We start from the raw sequence: 27,128 nt of genomic DNA, 5'->3' as shown, positions 1-27,128 counted from the left end.
CCAAAGTCCCTGGCACAGACAGGGTTAATGGTATAGCTGTATTAGGGTGATTGTTTCGACAGAGAACAGGGAGAAAACGGTGGTTACGAAGAGTACATCTTTTTCTGGATAAAAGCAGAACGTGATAGCTGTTGTTTCATTAGACAAGGAATGATCGACTACTTAATAAGTATCGTAGATATACACTGCGATCATGTGATACAGATTATGGCTTTAATCCGGACAGAAACGATTTCAATTGATATCGATTGTTCACAACGCTGAGCATGTGCCAGTCAATGTAGAAAGTCGAGATTTAAATTTTTCTTCAATTTGTCTCCCTCTAACAAATGAAATCTGTAAGACGGCAACTGCTGATCTGTAATTTAACGAATATGTCAGAAAAAAGGAACAGTGGGACTTGAACCTGTCATCTATATCTGCTTTCCGGGCAGCGACATTACCACCAGACTATCCCTGATTGCCGGCAGTGACACGATGAACTTGGAACAAATATCCAAGCTCCGAAATTCCGACATTGTTATGTTAAGTTAAGTGGTCCAAGGCGGACAAGGCATTAATAAGTGCAAGAGAATATTCAAACCTCAACCTTCACCCCTCTACTTAATATTCTCTTGCAATGTAGAGAGTGTTGTTTGTGCGCAATGGAGATAATAAGTAAATATTTCTTCTATCATATTGAACTCTGTTAGAGGATTTACCATAGACGGGAGTCCAATGGAGCAACGTTCCACATCGCGATGACAAGAGTTTTTATGCTGAGCGTGTTAAAGCAAAGGGTTATAGGCTCACGTAATTTTGTTCATCGCCCAAATTTTGTCCTACTTGCTGGTACAATGTTTGGCCTTAAAGGAGACCTCCGGATGATTTTCAGACTTTTACAATTGAACAAATATAAATAAGTTATACTTAGTACAAAGTATCAGAATTTATAGTGATTGGGATGAAGAATAGGAATGTTTTCAAAATATATGACAAATTACAATGAATAAGGATGATGACGTGGCAGCCTCATCATAAGAATGCATGAGTTGGGTCTCAATGAACCCAAGGAGCTTCAAACACAAGCTCCTTGATGAACCAGAACAAAAGAAGAAGGCATGCATAGAATCAAGGAGCTTCAAACACAGGAGCTCCCTGATAGAATCTACATAGGTGAACTTGTTGAGCAAGCGGTATTGTAATGGAATTACGCTGCTACATTTCTGAAATATTGTGAGGCTCATATGTCATCAACACTGTTCAGTGTAATTTGTTTAAGATTTTCAGAGTATTGGTGTCTCTGCTCAAGGACCACAATGAATTCCACAAACCTATACATGAAGCTGTCGATTTATGTACTACATGATGTGAAATTATGATAATCATCTGGAGTACCCCTTTAAAGCAAATGCAAATGCCAAAGCAATGAAACACTTGTCGCACCAGATAGAAAAGTGATGTGGAAAATGAAGATAAAAAGTGGAGGGAGGGGAGGGGGGGGGGGGAACCCCAGTAGTCTGTGGTATGGTGTAGATTTCAGGGTGGGGCGATTATAGAAGAGAGAAATGATGACTTTAAGAGGAATGTCAAGGGTGCATACCAAAGGAAAGTTCGACCTCGTTCGAGCACCAGCGAAGTTTTGTCAATATTTGCATATTTCTTTTGCAAATATCATATGACTTGTATATGGACGTTATATGGTTAGGCTACATCGCTTTTACGACTACCTTCATTCAATATTCGTGGAAGACAAAACGAGACTCTCCACATAATATATGTTACTTTTCATTCACCCGGACACTGAACGTTTTTGATGATGACAAAAAGGCTGTGTTCGTGGTTTTACTCGTTTTGCTGTGAAGTACTTGCAGATATTTCAATGGCTAACAAGACAGTTAGATCCTCAACGAAGACTTGGTACAAATAGTCGGAGACTATGCTGTGATGTAATACTTCTGAAGATTATTTTCACCACACACCATCTCAAATTAGCTCTAAATTGTTCAAAACAACTTTGTAAAATAAAACCAGTAACGATGACTTGATGCTCAATCAGGACTCAAATTGCTGTCAGAATTTATTCAATTATCAATCTATTTTCTATCTTCTTCCCTTCAAGACGACAATGAAATGGCGCTATCAGCAAGTCTGTTCTTCTTCGAAGAAGCGCTAAACCTAAGTGTTTCTGGAATCGCATATATTGCCTAATATGCTAATTAAAACGATGGCACATCTCATAGGAATTTGCAGAGCTAGGAAGTCTCACGCATTCTGCGTGAGACTCAAGCATTTAGGGCCTGTCTCACGATCTCACGCAGGGCACCCATTTTTCTCACGCATCGGGTGAAGTCTGCAATTTGTGACAAAAAATAAGGAGCATAGCTCAAAGGATTCAAGTGATAGTTGCAATTGAAGGTATATTTCCCTTTTGTCTTTCAAAATTAGTAAAAAATTGTCACTTAAGTATGCACCAGATCGCATTTAAGAGCTAATAATTCAAAAAAGCTCCCTACCATGGGAGGGGTGACACCCTCCTCATTCGCGTGCGCATGCGCGCGAGCGCCGAGTCATGAAAATCTCACTCATAAAAGTTTTTTGAATTTGGCATCTCTAAATTTGGGGATGTTTTCTTTATTCGCTTTCTCATTCTGGTCTCCTTTCTGGCCGAACTGTATTCTGAAACAAAATGCCGCCACAGACAGCCGTTAATTTACAGGATACGAAGATTACGTGTGCAATACATATTTGCCCAAGAACCATAAAAACCACTATGATGGTTAAGTCATTTTTGTTGGCTTGAGCGGTTAAGTTATTTTTTGTTTACTTGAGCGGTGAAGAGGGAGGAGTACGAGGAAATCTTCCCCACTATCGTCACGCTGCCAACCATTTTAACTTTAGTAGAGGGCTTTTTACACTTGTAAATTTTTGCTTAGCCCCGGACCAACGGTGGGGCTAAGGGGGGGGGGGGGGCCTTAGCCCCACCGTTGGTACGGGACTATCCTTAGCCCACTTTCTGTTTACACTCGTTTTTGCCAAAGTGGGCTAGCCCCACCGATAGTACGGTACTATCTGGCCCTGCAAAATAGCAGGGGTTAGCACCGCAATTGCGGTGCCAAGCAAGTGAGTGTAAACAGAACGAAAAAATAATCCTGGGCTAAGCGACGGAGACGAAGTCCGACCCTCACTGACCAATCAGAAACGAGGTAATCAAGTGCTGCCGGTGCGTGCGTGTACGTGTACAGTACACAGCGTAATTATGAATATTCATGTGGTTTGGAAAGTCCGGGGCTAAGAAATACGAGTGTAAAAAGGTCAGTTTTCTCCTTAGCCCCGGACAAGAGATAGTACGGGACTAATTGGCGAGTGTAAAAAGCTGAAAAAATTGGTACGGGACTAACGATAGTCCTGGGTCAGAGAAAGTCCGGGGTTAAGAAACACAAGTGTAAAAAGCCCTCTAGAGAACAGAAAAATGAACAGTTTTGAGAACCAACTGGAGTTGGCGCCGTCTGTGTCCACAACCTTAATTGTTTGAACATTAATGTCTGAAAGTGTGTGTGTTGCTTTGGCGCAGATTGGATCATCAACTGCTGAAATGGAGTTAATCAGCTATACGCATTTCCGAACTAGCTCTTTTTTCTTAAGGTTCACCTTTTCTTTACGTGAGGTGCCACTTAATAATGATAATGGTGGCTACTTGTGTAGCGCACAAGTCCACCTTTCGTTGTTCATGGCGCTTCAAAAATTGAAAAGATAAATACTCAGCTACACAACCTTGACAACAGAGTGAACAACTCTTCACTCAGTCTTGTCAGTCAAGGATGTCACTGATACTGCAGTAACTATATATACAAGATATTCATGGCACTCCAAACACGTTGTGGATCAATACAGAGAAGAAAAAATTAATGGACTACCAATAGTGCGGTCCATGGTTTGAGTCCCTTGCCTGTTGCGATTGTGTCCTTGGTCAAGGCATTTTATCCTTATTCCCTTCGAAAGGAACGTATTCAGCCGTAAGCTACGAAGTTGCCTACAAGCATTCATCGCTTCCTTATCTTAATTCAATTCAGTAAAATTCAAATCAATTCAATTTCATTTCCTTTCATTTCATTTCATATTATTTTATTTCATTTCATTCAGTTCAACACAATGCAATACAATGCAAAACAATACAACACAATACAATACATATCAACACAGTGCTGTGCAAGTCAATTGAGTTCAATGACATTCGATTCATTTCAATTCACTTCAGTTCAATCCAATTCAATTCAACTCAGTTCATTTCAATTCCAATCCAATCCAATTCAAATCTAATATAATGCAGTTTAGTTCAGTTCAGTTGAATTCAATTCAATTCAATTCAATTCAGTTCAATTCAATTCAATTCAATGCAATTCAAATACCAGACTCATCCAATCTACGGATATTTGAAGAACTTTACTGGCAATTCTTCTCATATAATGAGTAGGAATGGTTGGGGTGGGGTACGAAGTTTAAGGGAGCACGTTCCCCACTGATCACGAATGTACCTGTTTTTGATTTGCGTTGTGATCTGAGAATACAGAAGCCACGACCACAGAAAGCGATACAAAATTGATTGAAAGAAAATATAAAGGCAGACGATAGTGGCTGAACAGACAGAAGAGAGAAAGGGAAAGAGAAAAAGGGGAGAGGGAGAAGGGGGGGGGGGGTGAATATAACTGAAGTGCTTTGCATACCCCCTAATAAAGGAGCCTGCAACACCGAAATCACAATCATAGCGTGCACGTTTGCTTATCGCCCCCAAAATCAGCCATAATGCATATCGGTACCAAAGTCCACGTCTTTATACGAAAGTGTAAACATTGTGCTGAAGTAATTCTGATCATATGATACACAGACCATTGGCGGGCTTTTTTTTTTCTTTCAACCACCATCACCCCTTCCACATACACACAACACACACTCACATGCACACACTGCTCGCCTATCTGCAGATCGCTCGAGAATCGAAAGTTGGAGAGAACAATGAATGTCGTCGTTCTTCATACGAAGTTGACGAGCATTTCGGCGAACAAAATGACGCCCCTCGCATTCAGATGAACAACAGTATACTGTACAGCGTTGATGAGTTTCGGTGTACACATACGACGGGGGATGACAAAACAAAGTAGTTCAATACCAGATCATAATGATCGTAATGATTCTAATAAAAAGAAAGACAGCGTACTGATGTTTAGGCACCTGCATCAATATTAGTTTCCTTCGACCCATTCTGAGATATCAGGTCCTCTCACAATACCAAGAAACCATGAGATTGTTTTACCAAGGAGGCGGTGAAATATGTTTCGTTCTTCATCTTTCTTGCCGGTATGATCCATGTTTAAATGTTTTTAAAGTGGAATGGTGCACATCATTAAGCCCGCAATTTCATCGATTTTGTTTTTCAACAAAGTTTCGGAGTAGCGTATCACGTTTCACTTATGAATTACTAATGGAGGCGGGGAGACATTGCATATCCTCTCTCTCAATCTTCTCTGACCTTGCAATAAAAGTCAATAACCACGAAGGAGGAAATCACAAAATGTTAAACAATTTACTTTCAAGTCATTTCTAAATAAAATTATCAAAGGTTAATAAGGATGGAGCCGGTCATTATAGATATGTTTAAGCCTTAAAAGATTTGGAAGTATTTTTTGTCTCAAATTATTGCTCCTGTTCCTCATGGGCGTGATGTTGCGCAGGATTATGTAGGCAATAATTCTGTGTGATTAAAAATCAATTCAACAGATTTTGTCTGACTTTAAGGAAAGTTGTACGGAGTTTGAAACCAAAACAACCCCTTTGTCCTCTTCTTGAATGCAGAGATGAAGATTATAGGTAATGGCACACACGAAGTTTTACTTCTAGTTCTTTGTCATCGTGACCACAATTTGTTTGTTTGTGTGTGTTTTTGTGTTTTGTTTGCGTTTTGAAACCTCTTGGAGCTTGAAACCGAATCTTGTACATGTTCATTTTATCTATTGTCTGTTTGATTCCAGTCCATTTAAGTTGTTTCCACAATTTCTCTTTCGAAAATCTGTATGAGTCACACACACTTGATAAAAAAGAATCACATAACTGTTTTTGGGGTGAAACTGTGATGGTGGCGTCCAATGTTGCGCCATCTATTTCACGTTAATAAGAGCACTTTGAGACTATCACCTTTAATGATATCAGGCAACTGAAAGAAAACAGAAATGCTTAGAAATTAGTAAGCGAGCGTCTGGGAAAATCTTTGTTTTTGCGCTTGTCTACAGGTGGTAGAGCTTTAATTCGCTCTATAAGATTTCATGAATATCATATTCTGCGAAATTATGCAGATTTTCTGATGGCTGTCGATGCAAATTAAAATTAGATTCAAGCAGATTGATGACTTTGGAACTTTCTCCGCTTTCGACTTTCGTCTAATTCGAACTTTATCTCTTCAAGAGGAATTGAACATAAGGGCTATAAGCTTTGCTCCATGACAGGAATAGGATGATGCTGGAAAAATACAAAAACCACACCAACATCAGTAAGTTCTTTATTTGTTAAGATTAACTCTACGTCCGGTACTGGTATCTGGAAACAACTTTTTTTCAATATCAACGATGACATCGACACATAAAACTCACATGGTTTTGTAATCTAACGTTACTTTAAAGGACAAGTCCACCTTCATATATATAAGGATTGGGAGAATGCAGCAATATTAGTAGAACACATCAGTGAAAGTTTGAGGAAAATTGGACAATCTGTTCAAAAGTTACGAATATTTTAAGTATCTGCGCAGTCACTGCTGGAAGAGAAGACTACTACAGTGTATGATGTCACATGCGTACAACTATATAAGGAAAATAAAAAGAGAATTTCACAAAACTTTACTTTTTGAATAAAGTGCACATTTCTTCAACTTGCTGCTGACGTATGTTAAGGGTAAAATTATTCCCCCTGCCTTCTGAAAGAGAGAAGTGGAGTGTTCTTTTGTTATGCGAGAAAAATTGAAATATGTTGAATTTTCTTTATTCTTTCTTTATATCGTTGTACTCATGTGACATCACAAGCTATGGTAGTCTTTTCATCCAGCCGTGACTGAGCAGAAACTTCAAAAATGCATAACTTTTTAACGGATTGTCCGATTTTCCTCAAACTCTCACTGATGTGTTCTACTAATATTGCTGCATTCACTCAACCCACATGTCTATGAACAGATGAAGGTGAACTTTTCCTTTAATTACATCAGAGGCAGCAAGACCCTCCCTGCTGGAAAGAACACAGTGTCCCACAGTGTGAGAAACACAGTGTGAACACAGTGTGAACACAGTGTGAACACAGTGTGAACACAGTGTGAAATCTCTTCGCACTGTTAAATGCGAGCGTTTTAACAGTGTGAACACAATGTGAGTCATCAATTCACGGTGTGAATCAAGGCATTACTATGTGAACACTCTGCGAAAACCACACCACAGTGTGAAATCGTCTTCACACTTAAATTCGAGCGTTTTCAAAAGTCGACTATAACTTATGTGAAGAAACTATGGGACACTGCGTCCTTTCCAATAGGGCTGTTCCTCTATCATTTGTGTTTAGCATGTAATTCAGTAACACCCCCTCAAACATGGACAATTCTGCATGAGAAATCGCGAAAATTAATATTTCTATGCCATCGACAGATACATACAAGATACGAAACTTCGCAAAACTTTCACAAGGCCTCTGCATACCGCTACCGCTGTGGTGTCTTCTTTAGTGTTTCTAATTTCATCAACATTTCTTTCTTTGACACGAAACCTTCTTAGCTTTCGTGGAGAAAGAAATACCACATCAAATTAGTGCAGGAAAGTTGCAGTCAACAATGTCACGGGAAAACGAATGAAAATTTAGTTTCGAATTCGTTTTCATTCTGTTGTGAAGAGTCAGTACGTGCTCGATGATAGCATCGGAAAAAAAAAAAACAGATGAAAGAAGCGAGGAGTCAGGGAATCAGGCAATAGCTCTTCATTAGCTTGCGCTCCCTCAAAGAAGTTTATTAATCTTCAATGAACATTATTCCCAGTCCTACCCATTATCCATTTTCGATTTTGATTTATCCTTTTTCTTTTTCTTTTTCAAATACATGCACAAAAGAGAAACAAACTTACCGGGCTCCAAAAGGCTCCTGGAAAGGGGAGGAAGGGAGGGGATCGGGTGTTTGGTATTTAAATGATTCCTGATTTTGTGATCAAATCACAAATAAAACCCAATTATATGAGAAACCTATAGGCCCTCGAAGAAACGTTTTAATATCTACAATCTTACCATGATTTAGTTGCTGTACAGAGGAGCAACTTTATATGAAAATAGGGAATATCTATTCCGAGTTCCTGGAGTAATTAAAGGACACGTTTGGAGGATTCTGTGGATTTTTTCTTCTTTTTTTGAGCTGTTTTCGTTTTTCATAGGGATGTTGGCAACGCATCCTCGCAAGTCAGAGACAAAATAATCGTATGTATATTAGATACGCAGTATACGAATTTTCTAACAATTGTTTCAAATTTTGTAATAAAACATGAATTTACATCAAAGGATTCGCCTTGCGAACGTGTTAAGTTTCTTGGTAGAGCTTTCCGATGGTACTGCAAGTAAATTCGAAAATCGATGAATTTTAAGCCCTTTCGAGTACCATATGTTTTAGCTTTAATCATGGCTGCCACCATAAAAAGAAAATGACTGCCATCATTAGATATTGCTACAGCCATTAGCCATGACTATTTTACCATTAGACCTGACTACACTACCTTTTCACATGGCTACCACAATTGAAATGGTTATCATGACCACCATTAAACATGGATGTCACCATCATTAGTAAGGAATATGGTTGTCACTAACATGGCTATCACGGTAAAAATGACTACCACCATTAGTTATTGCTGCCACCATCAAATGATATTATGTTTGCCACCATTAGACATGAAGGCTACCATAAAACCTCTCTGCAGCTCCTAAACATGACTATAGCACCATCAAACTTGACTGCACCACCATTAAACGTGGCAACCATCATTAAGTATGGCTGCCACCATCAAATAATATTATGGCTGCCATCGATAAACATGGAAACTACCAAGGATGACTGCCACCATGATCCACGCTGCCACCGGTAAACATGGTTGCCACCATTAAACATTGCTACCACCATTAAACATGGTTGGCATTTTAAATGGCTACCATTTTAACAATACCTACCGCCGGTAAATATTGTTGTCACCATCAAAGGTTGCCATAATTGAACACGGCAACTACCAGTTAAGTATGACTACCACCAATAAAGACTGCTGTCACCAGGAACTACGCTTCCAACAGTAAACATGGCTGCCGCCATCAAACATAGCTGCCACCATTAGATTTATGGCAACTACCATTAAGTATGACTACCACCAATATACATGGCTGCCACCATGAACCACGCTGCCACCAGTAAACATGTCTGCCACCATCAATCATGGCTGCCACCATTAAACACAGTTGTCATTTAACATGGCTGCCATCTTATAAATGGCTACCACCGTTAAATGTTGTTGCCACCATCATTATATCATGGTTGCCATCATTAAACACGGCAACTACCTTCATGGATGACAACCACCATTAGATATGGCTGCCACCATGAACCACGGTGCCACCGGTAAGCATGTTGCCACCATTAAACTTGGCTGTCACCATTAAACATGAATGTCATTTAAAATGGCTACCATGTTAAAAATGCTTACCACCGTTAAATGTTGTTGCCACCATCATTATGATATCATGATTGCCATCATTACAACGTGGCAACTATACCATTAAGTATGACTACCACCAAAATATATGCCGGGCACCACGAACCACGCTGCCACCAGTAAACATGTCTGCCACCATCTAACATAGCTGCCACCATCAAACATGGTTGCCACCATAAACATGGCTACCACATTGCTACTTGTAAACTGGGATGCCATGTGGGATCACCTTTGCTGCAGCCTATCGCCCGGCGTGCGAGCTATCTCCTAAAGCGACCTAGTCCTATTCATTTCATTTTCTATATCAAGCTATCTCTTCTCTCTCATTTTCTATATTCCTGCGCACTCTTTTCTTCTCTCAAAGCTATCTCAGCTATTTGTACCTCATAGTTGCAGTTGTTATTGTCATTCCACGTCCATCTGTCTGCCGATACTTCCCCGTTGAAGCAAGCACCCTCCCCCCCTTTCTTCACTTTCACAATGAGCATCCTTCACCTTACCGCCTCTCCCAACTCTGTTTTTCTTCTTTCAATTATTCTCTCTTGCTTTCTTTTCCTCCGTTCCTTTCCCCCATTATTGTCGCGGTGTCTCTCTCTTTGCCTCTGTCTGCGAGCTTTTTATGTTCTCTCTGTCCCCCCCCTCTCTCTCGTCTCTTTAAATCAGCGATTTCTTTCTATTATCTTTTTTTTCTTTCAAATTCATTGTCATGTTTTTTGCAGGTCACTTTACTCCGGATCAGTGCCCGCCTAGCTGCTTGCCATAGTTCGGCAGCAAATCCTTGTGATGTCACAATAGTTGGGGAGCGTGAACCGCACCCCTTTCTCGATCATTTTTCGTCTGGCGTTCGCGACTTTTGGCGCAGCTCTCGCCACGGACTGCCACAAACTGTAGATGAAAAACAGTCTCGTTTCGTAGAATCAAGCAGTGCTAGCTTGGCCATGGAAGACTGGAAGTCGAGGAGGAAGGGAAAAAAGTGATTTCAGCATGACTTCTTTTATTTTCGTTAAGAAAAATAAAAGATACAGGACAGCTGCGACCTTCCATTTACAGCATTCCATTCTCTCATTCTACTAAGATTTCATCCTCCACTGAAGTCAGTGGATGTAACAACGATTTGTCGACAAATCATATTCCAAGCGCTTCCCCTGTATAGTTTGCATTTACCGGAATGTGGATAATGTATGTATTGGCCTCGCGTCATGTGAGGTCTGGAGAGATATAAGGTTATTGTCTTATTCTTGTTGTCACGTGATTTTACTTTTTTTTACAATGATATGCGTGATCACTCCAGAGCTAATGGAAATGTATTAAACCCTACAGTACAGAGAAAAATAATTATTTTTTCCTCTTTTGTTTTTGTCATGGTCGATTACAGGGACTTGTTCTGTTCATCTATTGATTTAGTCACACTCCGTAGTCCCATGTATGTTCAGCCGATGCGGGGTTTCTTACATTAACGACGCATGTAATGGCATGCACAGTGTCGTACTTTATCTCCCTCGCCCACAAATGCACATTTTATCATTATCTAAAAGTAAGTTTTCTTATTTATTCCTTTGCAAGTGGGAGAATTTGCCCTTTAAATCTCATCGATGGAAATTATCGGGTCCTTGATTGGTGTACGGCGGACACCATGAAAGGAGAAGCGAAACATACAGGAATCAAGGCAAAGTGTTTTGCTTTAAAGTATAGAATCATATTCAACGTATATATTATTGATCTCATTGTGTGCTCAAGTTAGCTTTTTATCCTCTTTTTCCCCCTTTTTTGTCACTTTGGTAATTGTCTTACACGATACGTGTGTCACCGTCAAACTGAATCCACGAGTGAAGTAATAAAAGGCAGCTGTGACGGGATTTCTATTCACGCCATGACGCTTTCAAAACTCACTGATAGCATGTGCTTTTGAAAGTCGGTTTTGTTCAAGCTACAGATGTCTTGTCTGGTTGCGAACCTGAAAGCAGACACATGGAAAGTAGGATAGTCCCCCTCCCCGTCCCCCCCCCCCATCCATTCGCTGTCTTTCTGTACGTTTGCTGTTAGTCTTTCCACCTGCTCGCAGAAAAAAAAATGTCGGATTAGTTTTTTTTTTCTTTTGTTTAAGGCTGTTAATATCTTGTAACTTCTAGAGAGTCACTCCAAGTATTACTCTGTCATAAATTGATGTACATCGAATCAAATCATTCTCCATTACCTTTGCGATCATTAATTATAATAATAATCAATGCATATGACATGCACACATGCTGTCACACCACGTAATTACTGAAACTACCTTGATATGGAGAGAACAGATGTATTGGTTGGAGAGTGGATAAGGTTCTGAGCACTGCAACAACAGGTTCTCAGTTCGAGTCACTCCATGTGCGTATTACACATCCTTGGAGCAAACCATTTCACCAGTGATGGGGGACAAGCCAAAAATATACAACGTCAGAGTAGCAAACACATCGGGGAATATGCATGCAGACACCGTTCTTTATCAAGAAGGTTAAAGGTTAATGAAACTTACTTATAACTTTGAGAAAAGAGAGCTGTGATAAAGCATTAGTCTTTGTAGTCTTCGTCTGATGTGAATCGTCGTAGGAGGTCCAAAGAGAATACATCTGTTACAACAGAAATGTGGAGCCTATACAGCCAAGTGAAAGTGGCCTAATTTACTACATGTATAGTATTAAGCAGAGTCTACTGAAGTAAACAGAACGGAAGAAGTTCATCAAAGCTGGACAAAAGATGTAACTGATAAAGCTATGGAATCGTCTAAGTTTCATGTTTTTCTACTGAACAGTGATCATGTCAGGCAACATTAAATGAGGTAAAGATCTCCTCACGAGGAATCGAGCTATCCTATTGGTAGATTTAGTGGGGATTCATTTGCATGACAATAGGAGGCCAGAGAGGGAGAGGGAGAGAGAGAGAGAGAGAGAGAGAGAGAGAGAGAGAGAGAGAGACGATGACGTCATGATCTAATCTAATTTGCATACGTGGTATTACCACCAATATCACTGTTTCTTAAAAACGGGTTAATAAAACAGGTGAACAAGTCCAAGAATTTTCCCACTCTTAATCATCAAGTCTGAATATGGTGATTTTCTGTTATTCTCTCTGTTTGCAAATTTTGAATGTGTAATTACAACATCTTATTCATTTTATTTTACGTCCTATAGCTTATTGGAAATTGCAAGGAGGTAGCATCTGTAGGCCATGCCATTAGCTAGAGAGGAGTCAAACGGGTTTCCAGTGGGGGTCTTCTGTTTCGCAAAGGGGTGCAAATCTCTACCCATGACACCTTTGATGGACCTTATGAGGTTCGGTGGTCAGCAGCTCATGTATCGCCTACTTTGCTCCTGCAATGTTAAGTGCTTAGCGAACATTGGTAATCAATCACGGAGTAAAGGCAATTAAACATCGTTACGTATGCCTTGTTTCATATGAGTTTGATAATAGGATGGAAGTTTTTGCTCAGTTGGTATTTTTTCGGGGGGGGGGGGGCGGGTTGACGGGATGGTAATCAAGATATTAGGAGAAAACACTGCATCTAACGCCTGGGGACTTCGAGAAATTAATTCCCTTCTACAAGCCAGTTTTCTCATTGTATTCAAATCTTTTCTTTCCCCTATAGAGATATCAATACCCTTGGCACACCATGATCGAGAACTCTTAGTTAAAAAAGCAAATTTTGCTCGAGAACAATTATTGTCCTTGCCGAGAGGATTCGCCGGATTACACGCACACTTCTCCATTTTGGAAGACGAAAAATTTCCGATTTTTAGAAATGGAACAACTTCCAGTCGGCACAAGTTATTGAGAGAGAAAAAATCCAAACAAACAAGCAAAAACACAAACATACAAAACCCCAGAAACATCATTTCGTCTCACGTATTCCCACATCTCTAACTCACAAAACCCTCGCACGCACACACAAGAAAAACATGAATCAAAATTGGTATTACTGCTACACTGACCAAAAAAAAAAAAAAATTCGGTATTAATGCTCCACTTAGATTCCTCACCACAGTTCGGGCAAACCGTTAATAATTAACACCAAAAAAGAGATAATCACGAATCGCGAGGAAGACGTGTGGGATCATAAGATAAAAGAGTCGCAGTGTCTCGTTGAAGGAAAAGAAAAGGAAATGATGTACCTCTTCTTGGTGAAGCTTATCGCAAACCCGATGAACCAAAGTCCATCGTGGTCCTTTCCACGACCACGGAGAATATTGGCGTCGAAGGTGATTTTCACGTTACATAAGACGAAAGGAATAGAGTCAACAGAGAGGTTAATCGAAGGGAGCCCAGGCGCCGCCCGACGGATGAACTGCTGTGGGAAAGGGCCACCGGACGAGGCGAGAAAGGCTAGAAAGGCATCTATCATAAGTCGCATCACTGATAACGCTTGCTTATCGGAAAATATACAACATGAATACATGGTAATGAGAGGGAATTAACGTACTTGGCACGAAGTAACACCAACCTCGCCTAGCATCGAGGGGTCGCGCAATCACTTACATGTTCACTCTGTTAACAAGTGGCGTGATGTCTTAAGGAAACGCAGAAAAGACGTCGACAACGTGGGCGCCAAAAACTTGTTCTGAATTAGACACCATATTAGGGTTCAGAGATTGTCCTACAAAAACCGCTCTCACTCTTTAAAATTCTATACTTTTCCCCTTCGTGCGTTCATTATAAATCGCCCTCAATAATTTTATTTAAACATGTTCAAAACCGTCGTTTTCGAGATGCAGCGATTTCTAGAAAAGGTTATTTGTAATATAACACATCCGGGTCCAGCAGACAATAGTCAGGTTGAAGATAAGTTGTCATTTATTGTTGTGACTCATTCCATCTCAGAAAGCGAAGTTACGCATTTAGTATAATATGAAGATAATGTAAACACTTTCTCTATACTCCATTCTATGCACGAGGACCTGTCCTTAAAATTTTATGAGTGATTCTTCGTTTCAGAATTGCAATAGGCTGGTCTAAGAGGGAAAAGATATGGCAACAATCCTGCAAGCAGCGATTGGAATTGCAGTTTTGAGGAGATTATTTCCATTGAAATGTTGTGTGTTTTTTTTCTGGCACTCTGCATAAGGGTGAACGAACTTTCTGGAGCGACATTGCGTGTGTATATAACGAGTATGCGGGGAAACTGCTTAGACAATTCTGTAAGACAATTTCTTTCATTTGCTACGCCACGTACTCACATTTCACGCCCTCCAAAATGTTGATACACTAGTGAATTTTAAAGCAAAAGTATGGCCTCTTGTCTACAAGCTTTGATGACGTTTACCACCACACCAAATGAAAAGATTATATATAAAAAGAAATTACAAGAGCAGATGTTAAAATTACATCGTCATTTCGTTAAAGAGTTTAGTGGAAAGAATAAATTGAAAGTGTTGCTTGAATTCCCTTAGATCATTGAAGACTACTGATAGGCCGTCGTCCAGTCGGGTTGGGGTTAAATGACGCACGCCATAGAGAAGATTGTCACAGCGTAAAATATTACGTCTTTGCTACATTCATTAAGATTTGATATACGATAATCTCCGTCACAGTTGACAACCTCTAAACATTTGCCAGAATAATGACCCACCGTATCTTTTTTTATATATATATAAGCTCATCAATATACGTGGATGTGAATCTTGAATCGATCGTTACTTGTGAATGATCCCCATGTAGTCGTCGCAAACAATCTAGGTTTTAATCATGCCTGTTTCACATATACATTAAACATGTTTGTATGTTACCGGAGTGAGCATATTCTTAAGAAAGCAGTGTGAGTGTAGATGAAGGAGGTGCTGTGTACCTGTGGGGGGGGCTTCTCGTAAAAAAAAAATACCCCATCCATCTCTCCCCACCCCCCCCAAAAAAAAAGAAACTGAAACTCTCTTGGGGGTAGGAAGAGAGTGGTTGCTCAATGTGACTTGACATTCATTGTGAATGTCATCCCAGTTACACTTTTGCCTCTGCTGTTTTTAGTCTTTAGTCTTGGGTTTAGTATACACTGCAAAAAGTCCGGTGTAAAATAGTGAACACCGAGCTGGTGTTAAATTTTCGGTGCTCATTTATGGTGTTAAATTAACACCTCCGGGTGTCATTTCAGAATTCTAAACTGTTTTTTGAAGAGTTTCTTAGTAACTGCACTTCTTGTTGATTTTTAATTTAAACAAGACGATCAAGAATTTTACATTAAAATACTAGATTTTTGAAAAAATGTGAAAATAAATTTACACCAAAGTAACACCAGCTGGTGTGGTCTCTTATTGAAGCTGGACGGGTGTTAAACCATTAATATTAACACCAACAAATATCAAATCAACACCATGTGGTGTCATTTTTGAATTAACACCAGTACAGTGTCAAAATAACACCAGGTGCAGTGTCAAATTAACACCACAAAGTGTCAAGTGAACACTTTTCAACACCATCACAGTGCATTTTTAACACCTGTGGGTGTGGTCCTTTATTGAAGTTTGATCGGTGTTAAATTTAACACACGTGGTGTTAAATCTAACACGATGTTTTTACAGCGTATCAATACGATTCTACTTTCTGTCTTTGAAGAGTTTGCTCCTATCCAGCAATGTATTGCAAAGTTGTGATAGAGCAACGAATTTCCTCGGATCTTTCACACATTTCATTTCCTTGAACGTGGAGTATTCTGAAGAATATGTGGCATCAATGACATATGGAATCTCTTTGAAAAGAAAGGAGATTTGATATACTGGTGGCAGGCAACGGGAACTTCCCCACGATTTTGTATATTCCTAAAATATCTATAGCATGACAGCGTTTTTTCCTGACACCGATTGTCTCCCTGACATTGCTTTTGGATTGCTTTACAATCATTAGAAAGCAACCTCCTATTGATATGGAATTCTATTCACCATTCATCTTTCATTGTTTACCTAAATTCTTTCATAATTTATCTCATTCATTTGGGCCGCGGACTACCTCCATGTGTATAGGAGAGGTACGTTACCAGGAAATAGCCAAAGTTCAGCCCAGTTGGTTTGTTCACTTCTCTCCTGTGTGTGTCAGTGTATAATGATTGTGTGCACTTTATCAATGAAGCAGAATGACGTCATAATATTCATTAGAGGCAGCAGTCTGAATACATGCATGATATTGCAAACATTGGTATAAAGATGGATGGGGAGAATGGAGCTAAGAGACAAGTGGGTGCATAGGGGAAAGGGAGAGGGGAGTAGGCCCGAATCAACTACTCCTAGCTTGGTTTGATGAGTCCTGGAACAATATTGTTTTACAACAATGTATACTCTTCCTTGAGCTGTTTTTCTTACATAAGAAACATAGCCTCTTTTCACACCCAAACGCTGTCTGGATGAAATATTTACAATATCAATACCGAAAGTGCACACAGGCACGAAATGGTTACCTTGGACATTTTGTGGGAAGCCCCCATGCATTTCATTTCATTTCATTTCATTCCTTTATTTAAGCACGGCAAATACAGTCCGGAGACCGTTCTCCCCCACCCCCCCCCCCCTGGTTCTTCCTCACGTCCGTGCGAATAAAATACAACATAAACATATCAAAATAAAAATAAAAAACTCATACATAAAAACAAAACAAAACAAAACAAAACATCGAAAACAGACAAAAATGTTAATGAAACTACGGCCCACATTTAAGCAAAAACAAACATGATCAATCAAAGATATCTATATATAATTACTATACAAGTACATCGCCGTATATGCAGCATACATCTTTAGCTATAACCCTATTTTCACTATCAATGTCATGTCAAATCAGATTGGCAACCTCTGAAATAGTTGACGGATAGATCTTCTTGATATTGTTGTGGTATGTTTAGAGGACCAGTGAAGTTGTATTTTGTACAACCAAGCCTCTAAATACATTGATTTCTGCCTCCAGTGGAGCTCGCACTATAAAGCTCACAAAAATAATGCGCTTATTGGGATATTGCGCGCAATATGATATTGTCTGTCCAGAGAGAGATAGAGAAAGGAATAGATAGATATCATCTATTCATATCTTTCTCTATCTCTTATTTTAGAAAAGTGTATATATCTATGTATTATTAGTAACATAATAAGACAAGAAAACAACTCTCTAGAGAAAGTAATGCTTCAGGAGAAAATTGAAGGCTTAAGAAGACCAGGAAGACCAAAAGCTAGATGGATTGATAGAATCTAATCCCCTGTTGGTGAACCTCCTAGCAACTGCTTGTCAACTCGCTTGCTGACCGTAAGAAAGCCAAAACAAAACGTAGAGATCAAAAATGAGAGTCACGAACTGTCAACCATGACAGAAACGTACCTAGGAAGGCAAGCATATTTGCATCTATATATTACAATTATATTCACTGATTTATTTTCATTGTGTATACATTCGTGAATAGATAATCTATGTTAATATCTATCTATCTATCTATCTATCTATCTATCTATCTATCTATCTATCTCTATCTATCTATCTATCTATCTATCTATCTATCTATCTATCTATCTATCTATCAATCTATCTATCTATCTATCTATCTATCTATCTCTATCTCTGTCTATCTGTATAATTATATATATATATATACATATATATATATATATCTGTCTATATATATATATATATCTATATCTATCTGTCTATTCGTCTATCTATCTATATATCTCTATCTATTTGTCTATTCGTCTATCTATCTATATATCTCTATCTATCTATTTATCTCTATCTATCTATATATATATAAATATATATATATTTGTCTATCTATCTATCTGTCTATCTATCTATCTATCTATCTATCTATCTATCTATCTATCTATCTATCTATCTATCTATTTATCTATATCTCTCTATACATCGTCTCCATCACCTTCATCCTCCTCCCCTTCCTCCTCATCCGTATATACATGATACAGATAGAGAGAGAGAGAAAAAAAAAGGAAGCTCGATACATTGCTTTTTATTGCGTCATGACCATGATCATTGGAATGCGAACATGCACTCGAAAAAAACACAATTGTCGAGAAAACATTCTCATCTTGCTTGTGTGAAATGGCAATCGCGGCTTCACAATCACTTTTGCCCCATTAACGGTAATTGATTTTTTATATACATCAGTCAAATATCAGTTGGAAAGGAAAAAGTTCAGAATGTCTGAAAACAGCATACCTACTCAGCGGAGCTGTCGAGACAAGTCGAAAGTAAATACTTAGTACTATGTTCTCATCCCTCTGCACATTGATTAATCCGCACGGGTATGGTGACTTTTGTTTTCAGGAATATACAGAATATTCTGATCCCAACCTCGCGATTTTACTCACCATGTTTGAAAGATTTTAAACCCTTCAGATTAAAATTCCATATAACCATACCCCGCCCGCTATCATAACGATTAGACTGAGGATCATAACTCAAAGTCTAATTTCAGGCGTTTTATTATGCCGTGATTACACTGCGACGTTTTAGACTTCGAGTTATGATCACCCGGCTGACTTTGTGTCGCGCCTGCATCCATCTGACTCACCATCTTCACATTAACCCGTTCTGTATACGGAAACCCCGTGACCACGCATATTAAGTCTATGGGCATTTCAGAATTCAGTACGGAACGGGTTAATTCTCACCTCATCTAGTCAGTTTTCAACACCTTCGCATAAACCCACTTCCACGTTTAACCTTTCCTGTGCCTATAAGTCAACTGTGCACAAACTCCACACACACACACCCATGGGCAGAATATTAATGTGACCTAGCACGCAGAGTGCTTAGGGATGGAAAGGGGTAATACACTGGTAGATGGTAGATGGTGAAGGGTGCGACGGAGGAGGAGGGAGTGGAACTGCAAAGGCGAAGAGGAATGAGAGGGGGAGGGGAGAGGACTGAAAGGGGAGGGAAGGGAAGAGCACCTAAAAAGGAGGTCCCTCTTATGTCTAAATGTAAGAGACTTCGCGCAGCGTGAGGATATTGACCTCTCTATAGCAGAAATTCACTTTCAATTAATAAAGGTCTATGCTAATTCTCCATCAGCAGCCGGTATTGAACTCTTCAAGTAAACAATGGTAAAGGTACATCCAATTTAAGAGTGAACCTACACAGCTTAACTCACTTCGAGACGTTTTTTCATTGCCTATATACCCTTACAGCATTGTCACATTTTTTTTGGTCATTTAATGGATCGATCGACATGTGCAAATCATTCGCAAAACGTTTCCAGCTCCTCAAGTTATTTTTTTTTTAATAGTTAGACTTCAGATTAGCAAAATAATTCAATATTAGTTGAAATATTGATGAACAGAAGAATGATTTTAAACGTGGCTCCATATGCTGGATAAAAAGAAGTGTGTTTCCAAGATGTATCTTTTATTTCTCTTGTCTACTCCCTCCATTTTTTTTTTTGGACTAAGTGCTCAATGTTACTGACCGTCACTTTTTATCAGCTTGCTAAATACAACAGCAACAGCAAATCAGGCAGATCATGATATTTCGCTGGACCCTGTGCCGAGATATATCATGCGGAACTTACTGAAGAGGTACAAGAATGTTTAATATATACAACGCAAGTGCATTTCGTTATCTGTCAAAACATGATAAATTCCATACCGATCGATTTTCCACACTCTCTAAATTTGGGACAATTCTACAGTTTCACAAATGGATTGGCTATTCGACTCCCAATCATCCCAACCTTTTGACAGGTCCACAAAAATGAAATCCTACAGACGGATGTAACCTCTTCCTTTAAATGTCACCGTTTCATTATACGGAATGTTCTCTAGGTAAATTGGAGTCGACATGGTCGAGGCAAATATAATAATCACTAAAATATGAACAGGAAGTAAATGTGATTCCGCGACAGATAAATGCTGCTGTTAAGGTTCACATAACATGAATAGATCAGTCAAATAGCTTTCATGGAACATGGGGGGGGGGGGGGGAAAACGGAAGATGAAAAGTAAGAAACCAACAACAACCAGGGTAATTGACAGAGATTGAATGTGGTGAATGTGAGTACATACGGATAGAAAAATACACCACCGTGTGTGCACAGTAGAGCAGAAAAAATACCCTATATTAATGGTAGCAGATCAGAAGAACCTCAGCGATCCTCAGTCACTATACCTCGACGTACCTTAAATACGTTTGCCATTTTCTAAATCCTTTTCTTTTTACTTAATATGATGAAGTCAATGTTATATAAACAACACTTTTTTAGTCCATGCTTTGTAATGGTGAGAACTGAAGTCACACATTCTAGTAGAGCCAAACTAGTTTGCCCGTGCACCATATAGACTGATTCGTTTATTTTGTTCTGGGGAGGGTGGGGGTAGGGTAGGGTTCGGGGAGGGGCAAAACATTAGTAGATAAACTCTAACTGCCCCATTCTGTACATATTTGTCACTTTGCAGAAATCAACGTGACTGTTGAAAACATCAATGAGTTGATACAGCTCTATATAGGGCCTATGTTTAACAAAGCTTTATTTTGTCCTCATTTATAGCAGCAATAAAAATGTATAGTCCTATACAGGTACGATTTTTTTAAATGGAAAATACAAACTATGTACAAGTGCAAACTTGCAACGTGACACTGCATGTATAGTAGTGATATGTGAAGCATCGGTCACGATGTCTATACATAATTCGCAACACATACAATACAAAGACAATACAAAACAAAAGAAAAAAAATAAAATACGTCATAAAGAGTATGTTTCGACAACAAAGCATTGCGTGTAAGTTAGAAAGGAGGTTAAGGTCTACTTCTTCTGAAACTATCTTCACAATGGACCACGGAGGGATGTCTTTTGAATCACGCGATAGTGGAGGTGGAACTATTTTATTTGATGAAAAAAAAAGAGATTTATGCTATTTTACATTATGCATCTTTGTAGAATTTATCTATTTCATCACTATCTTATCCTCAACCCTATTATTCTTTAAACACTTATTTCATCTCCTCTCAAATTTACCATAGCTTATACAAAACTGTGATTATAGTCATATAGCACCTTTTGCAAATTACAAGAGTTCGGAAGGTTGGCAAAGAATTGAATAGCTCGCCGAAGTTTGCACTATTGGTCCATCTACAGGTGTTTTGATAATATTATGTCTGTATGCAGACACTCAATCTTTATACTAAAACGATGAAAATGAGAAGAAATGTGTTACTAACGCTCCGCCCCATTTTAAGATCAATTCATTTTCTGTTCCGATATCTTTTCTACGAGAGGTTTTGCTTGATGTTAATCAACAGTCGTACAAAAATGATGTACGCCCAGACCGATCGTTAAGCTAGCACAATAGGGGGGGGGGGGGGGGGGGGGGGCTTTTTGTGTCTATGTATGAAGATAAAAAGAACCATTGTCTATTCTGGTGTTCCTGAATGCCTTATCCTGCACGTCACGTCAAACAAATAATAGGGTTAAATCATACCGATATACACTTGATGATATACAAAGGCAACCTTTGACTTTTGCTATGGAAATCATCATTTTCCTTGCGAGCAAGTCTATTACAGCATACCAATAAACACATGACACTGTACCTTGCGCGAAGCAGGTCTTAAAGTCAACATTCCGTTACGATGATTTTCGTTTGCAAAATAAAGAATTAAGTGAGATGAACAAGTGTTCTGTAGGAACCAATGGAGGGCTACCCAATACTAATATAACAGAAAGGGGGCACGAATGGTGGTGAAAAATCAACCCACACATGCAGGGCTAAAGTGGCTCACACAGCACACAGACAGAGCACACCAAACAATGATCAGAGTTCACTTTCAGAATTGCCAACACAGATTACACTTGAACGCGCACCAGCACCCCGCATACACTGCCGAAAAAAACATAACGAGCACTTACCTTCGCACAAAATATGGCCTCCAACTATATTAAGAGCAATGTGAAAGTATGGGCTCTCGGCGACCGAGCGAACCTCCTGCACATCGCCTGCCAACGGCGAGAGCGTGTGTATTGCCGATGGTGTGTGTGTATGTGTGTGTGTGCGACTCCCTACAGTCAGCGGACGGACAACTTTCGCTTAACTCTTTCTTTCGAGAAGTTGGAATCTACTTGAGACGAAAACTTTCGCAACCTGTGGAATGCCCGCGCTGGTTCGCCCGCTCTCTCGTCTTCGGGAAGAAGCCGCCGTATGTAATTCGACTCTCCGCACCCAGTTGCCGATTAGATTGAGGAAGCAAATGCAGAAAAAGTAAAATGAGAGGGGAAAAAAAGTCACCCTCAACCACATCTCAGATCGCGCAACGCTTTCCCCCCATTGCAAGGCTCCGCTTCAGCACACACATAGACACACACTCACACAGAGATCGCGCAGTGCAGACAACAATCTTGTATGGAGAGTCGCGTATGTATGAATAGAAAGGGATTTATATTTGTATGAATACATTTCTATAATAAACGAAACCAAACGTACCTCCGCGTTGAATCTCGCGTGCGGATAGCTGGCGGGAGATATCTTTCTTCGAGAGTGTCAGCTCTCCCCTTTCAAAACAGCAAAAACAAGTTCATGTAACACCGAGACCCCGTACTTGGCGGCTTGGACTATTTTGCGCCTGGACAATCGACCCGTAGTCACCTGTGTCATTCCGCAAGTGAAATCACCAGTATGCCTAAGCCTGTACACCAACTGTCGTTACTTCATTAGGGGCTAACCTCTTCTCTTTCTTTCTCTCTCTCTCTCTCTACGGATTAGATATCAAAGATAACAGAAGTCGGGGAAAGAGGGTGAAGAAAAAAAAAGTAGCGTCATTAGTGGATTTTTATACATGTTCACGTGCTAATGCCTATCCTTGCCTGTGTGTGTTTGACGAGATAGTGGAAAGACTGCACGCCGCTTTGCTGCGGTGCAAGTGTTTGACAACTGGTTAAACATCAACTTCGCTTTCTGCATCGCCGAGGGTGTTTTCCACCTTCGTGGGGGTAAAGTCCGGCGGACTCTTGCCTTAATCACCTGCCCGAAGTCACGGTATCAGATTTGCCGAAGCCCCCGATAAGAAAGTTATCTTCCATGCCAATCTAGCAACCAGCCAGCCTCTTCGTGTCATATAGTGAAACAAGAAAAAAAGATAAAAATAGACATAAAAGGAAAAGCGACCAAGTTCAGTTCACTCCTCTTCCACCGTACAAGAAACGCGTGGAACACATTGCTAGACAGCAGTTAAAGAGCACCGACATTTGATAAATCATTTCTCTGCTCGCGCAACAACAACAATAACAACAACAACAACAACAACACAACAACAACAACAAAAGGATGCTCAACATTTCGCTTGTCACCTTAGCAAGTTTCGAAGTTGTAATATCCCATTATGTATTATCCTTTCAATTGCGGCTTCCTTTTTTCATCGGTCTTTTTTTTTATATCCCAAGAGAACATCATCGTAAAAAGAATCCTTTGTTTTGTAGGACAAATACCACATTCCTCGGTGAACATGTCCATTGTCAGGGAATTTCCATGGAGACATTTTTCTATACCCTTTTTTTTAAAAATACAAATCGGGAACCTGGCCCACGGCTGAATAGTGAAATTATTCACCCGTGTCTGGATGCATGAATTTCTCAAGTTGGGGTTCATTGTTACTCGTATCATAATAATACTCGCTGTGGGGGAGGGGTCTACCACACGAAAAATCTTATAGTTGAAGGCCATTTGATTTTCCCCCATGCCACACAAGTGACATCAACCATTTTTCCTTGAATATGAAAGTAGTATTGATGTTAATAACGCTGTCATTAGTGCCACTGGCGAACAAGGAAACTTCCTTCGTAGACACAGACAATGTTTTTTTTTATGAAAAATTCATTGCAGTTCATAATTTTTACTTTATATACCAACTATAGTTATGTATGTATATATACTGTTCTTTCAGTCATTCTCTCTCTCATCTCTCTCTCTCTCTCGCTCGTCTTCTGAGAGAACTTGCAAATACATGTACTGAGAAACAAACAAACACAATCTTAATTGAACAGCAAACATCATGAAAATTCTAAAGCATGTTCCTACTGGATTTCGAGAGAGTACTGTACTATTAAAAGGAAGAAGAGTAATCAGTTTATACCAGGCGACGCGTAGCAGGTGCAATTCGGAATATAGCGCCAATTCAATGACGATGGGTTTTCCCCCGGGGAAGAATGTCCTGTCACACAGGAGGATATCAACAATGCAGGATCCAATGCAACACAGTATAGAAAAAAAAAAAATGACATGAGAGTATTCTATTCAGTGCTTATCACTTAAAGGACAAGTTCACCTTCATAGACCTGTGGTTTGAGTGAATGCAGCAATATTAGTAGAACACATCCGCGAAAGTTTGGGGAATATCCGACAATCCGTTCAAAAGTTATGAATTTTTGAAGTTTCTGCTCAGTCATGGCTGGATGAAAAGACTACTGTAGCTTGTGATGTCACATGTGTACAACAATATAAAGAGAGAATAAAGGAAATTCAACATATTTCCATTTTTCTTGCATAAGAAAAGAGCACTCGACTTTTCTCTTTCAGAAGGTATAGGGGGAATAACATTACCCTTAACATACGCCAGTTTTACCAGTCGAAGGAATGTGCACTTTATTCTAAAAGTAAGTTTTGTGAAATCCTCTTTTTATTTTCCTTATATCGTTGTACGCATGTGACATCATACACTGTAGTAGTCTTCTCATCCAGCAGTGAATGGGCAGAAACTTAAAAGATCATAACTTTTGAATAGATTGTCCGATTTTCCTCAAACTCTCACTGATGTGTTCCACTAATATTGCTGCATTCTCTCAATCCTTGTGTATATGAAGGTGGACTTGCCCTTTAAGGTTGCACAGGCACGACTGGCAGAGTACGCCCTTTTAGAATACACCCCCTAAGTCCGGGAAGAGTTACGACAAATCGTATATATCGAGAGGACTGATATTTTTCGTATCATAGTACTATAGTCAGTGAATGTACGATTAACTTGAAACTTCCGACACATGAATCCCATACTTGCAGCTAAATTATGCTTTGGTCGACACAGGATATGGATCAAAATGTATGCGTATTCCTCTCATTTTTTGTTTAAATTTCAAAAGCAATATGTGTTGTCTCAAAGACCAGCGTATTTAAAAGGAAGACCAATGCAAAATGAGATGTCTCAATTATCATCAGCAGGAAGGCAATCTCCAACAATCATATTACTCTCTAGACAGGATTTTTTTTAAAGATTAAATTACCGAACTTTCTTGCGAGCAATACTGTAATACTTGCGAGCAGCCATAGACCCATGAGGGCAACGCAGACATGGCAGAGTACTTCACAGCAATATCTATTCCTTAACTCTCTATTGCTTATCATGTACGAAGACTCTCCAGCTCCGCTTGATATGAATGATATTATATGCATGTACATAATTTATGTACTGTCTTAATGTTCTTTCTTCCTTTGTGTTCCCTTTAAATTATTATTATTATGTGTGTACGTGTGAGTGTGTGTTCAACAAGCCGTATCATGCTTACATGGAGCTACAAAGTGTATAGGGATGCGTCTCTGTTAGCACCTGACAGTTTCCTATATTGACAGTGGCATTGTCTCAATGCGTTTGGTTGCGATCATGACCTTGACATAAGCCTTAATTTTTCCAGTTTTCCTGGTAATTAGTGTATTTCCTTTTAATTTGTGTGTGTGTGTGTGTGTGTGTGTGTGTGTGTGTGTGTGTGTGCAATACTTCACTACAACTGAACGCTCCCCAAAAGGAAATAATTTTACCTTTTCTTCTGTCATGCCATTGTTCATAATTATACCTTCCTGTTATGCATACCTTAAATGTCGTGCGTCATGTGCAGGGAACACATCTTCCACCTCAATAATGCTCCTTCCTATATGGATGGTTATATCTTACTGTTCTTTCTACTGATAATCCACTAATAATGAGAGTTATACGCTGTGACAAATGATGACCATTTATTACCGTCAATGACCTGAACATAGCAACTAATATCACGCAAGCCCATTCCCCGTTAAAAAAAAAAAGGAATAATTCGAACACGCATTTCCTGGTTGGGATTAAAAGAAGTTTTTATTGAATCCAAACAATAAAAACAAAGCAACAGTATAATAAAGTTATCATGTTATCAAGTCAAATGCAAATATAGTCACAACCATGTAGGAGGCTAAGGTGTCTAGGATTTGTTGATTATAAAACTGTTGGTGTTTCATCCCGCATGCAACATGGAACAGTTTTTGCTGAGACAACGGCTAGGCAACAGCCAATCAGCTGTTAGTATGTTGCCTGTTGCCATGGCAACTACAGGTATCCAGACACTTTATACTTATGAATCTCTTAACCCACTGAGCGACTTTTACAATGTTAAATCATTCATCTGTATTCATCTACGTCGTT

General features: G+C 39.4%; 1 protein-coding gene across 1 annotated transcript in view; it reads right to left on the bottom strand.

Moving 5' to 3' along the window:
* LOC139717763 (PR domain zinc finger protein 1-like) overlaps window positions 1–22,714 on the bottom strand; it is a 54,284-nt gene extending 31,570 nt beyond the window's left edge. Inside the window, exon 1 of the mRNA XM_071629266.1 lies at window positions 22,606–22,714. The gene's annotated coding sequence lies outside the window, so the exon portion shown is untranslated. The remainder of the gene's footprint in view (window positions 1–22,605) is intronic.
* Window positions 22,715–27,128: the final 4,414 nt, after the last annotated feature.

This window comes from Diadema antillarum, unplaced genomic scaffold (assembly GCF_040938485.1).
Source record: "Diadema antillarum isolate AM-2024a unplaced genomic scaffold, OU_Dant_1.0 scf00000082, whole genome shotgun sequence".
NCBI lineage: Eukaryota > Metazoa > Echinodermata > Echinoidea > Diadematoida > Diadematidae > Diadema > Diadema antillarum.
Note: the sequence above shows the minus strand (reverse complement) of the source record. Positions and strands in the feature narration are given on the sequence as shown.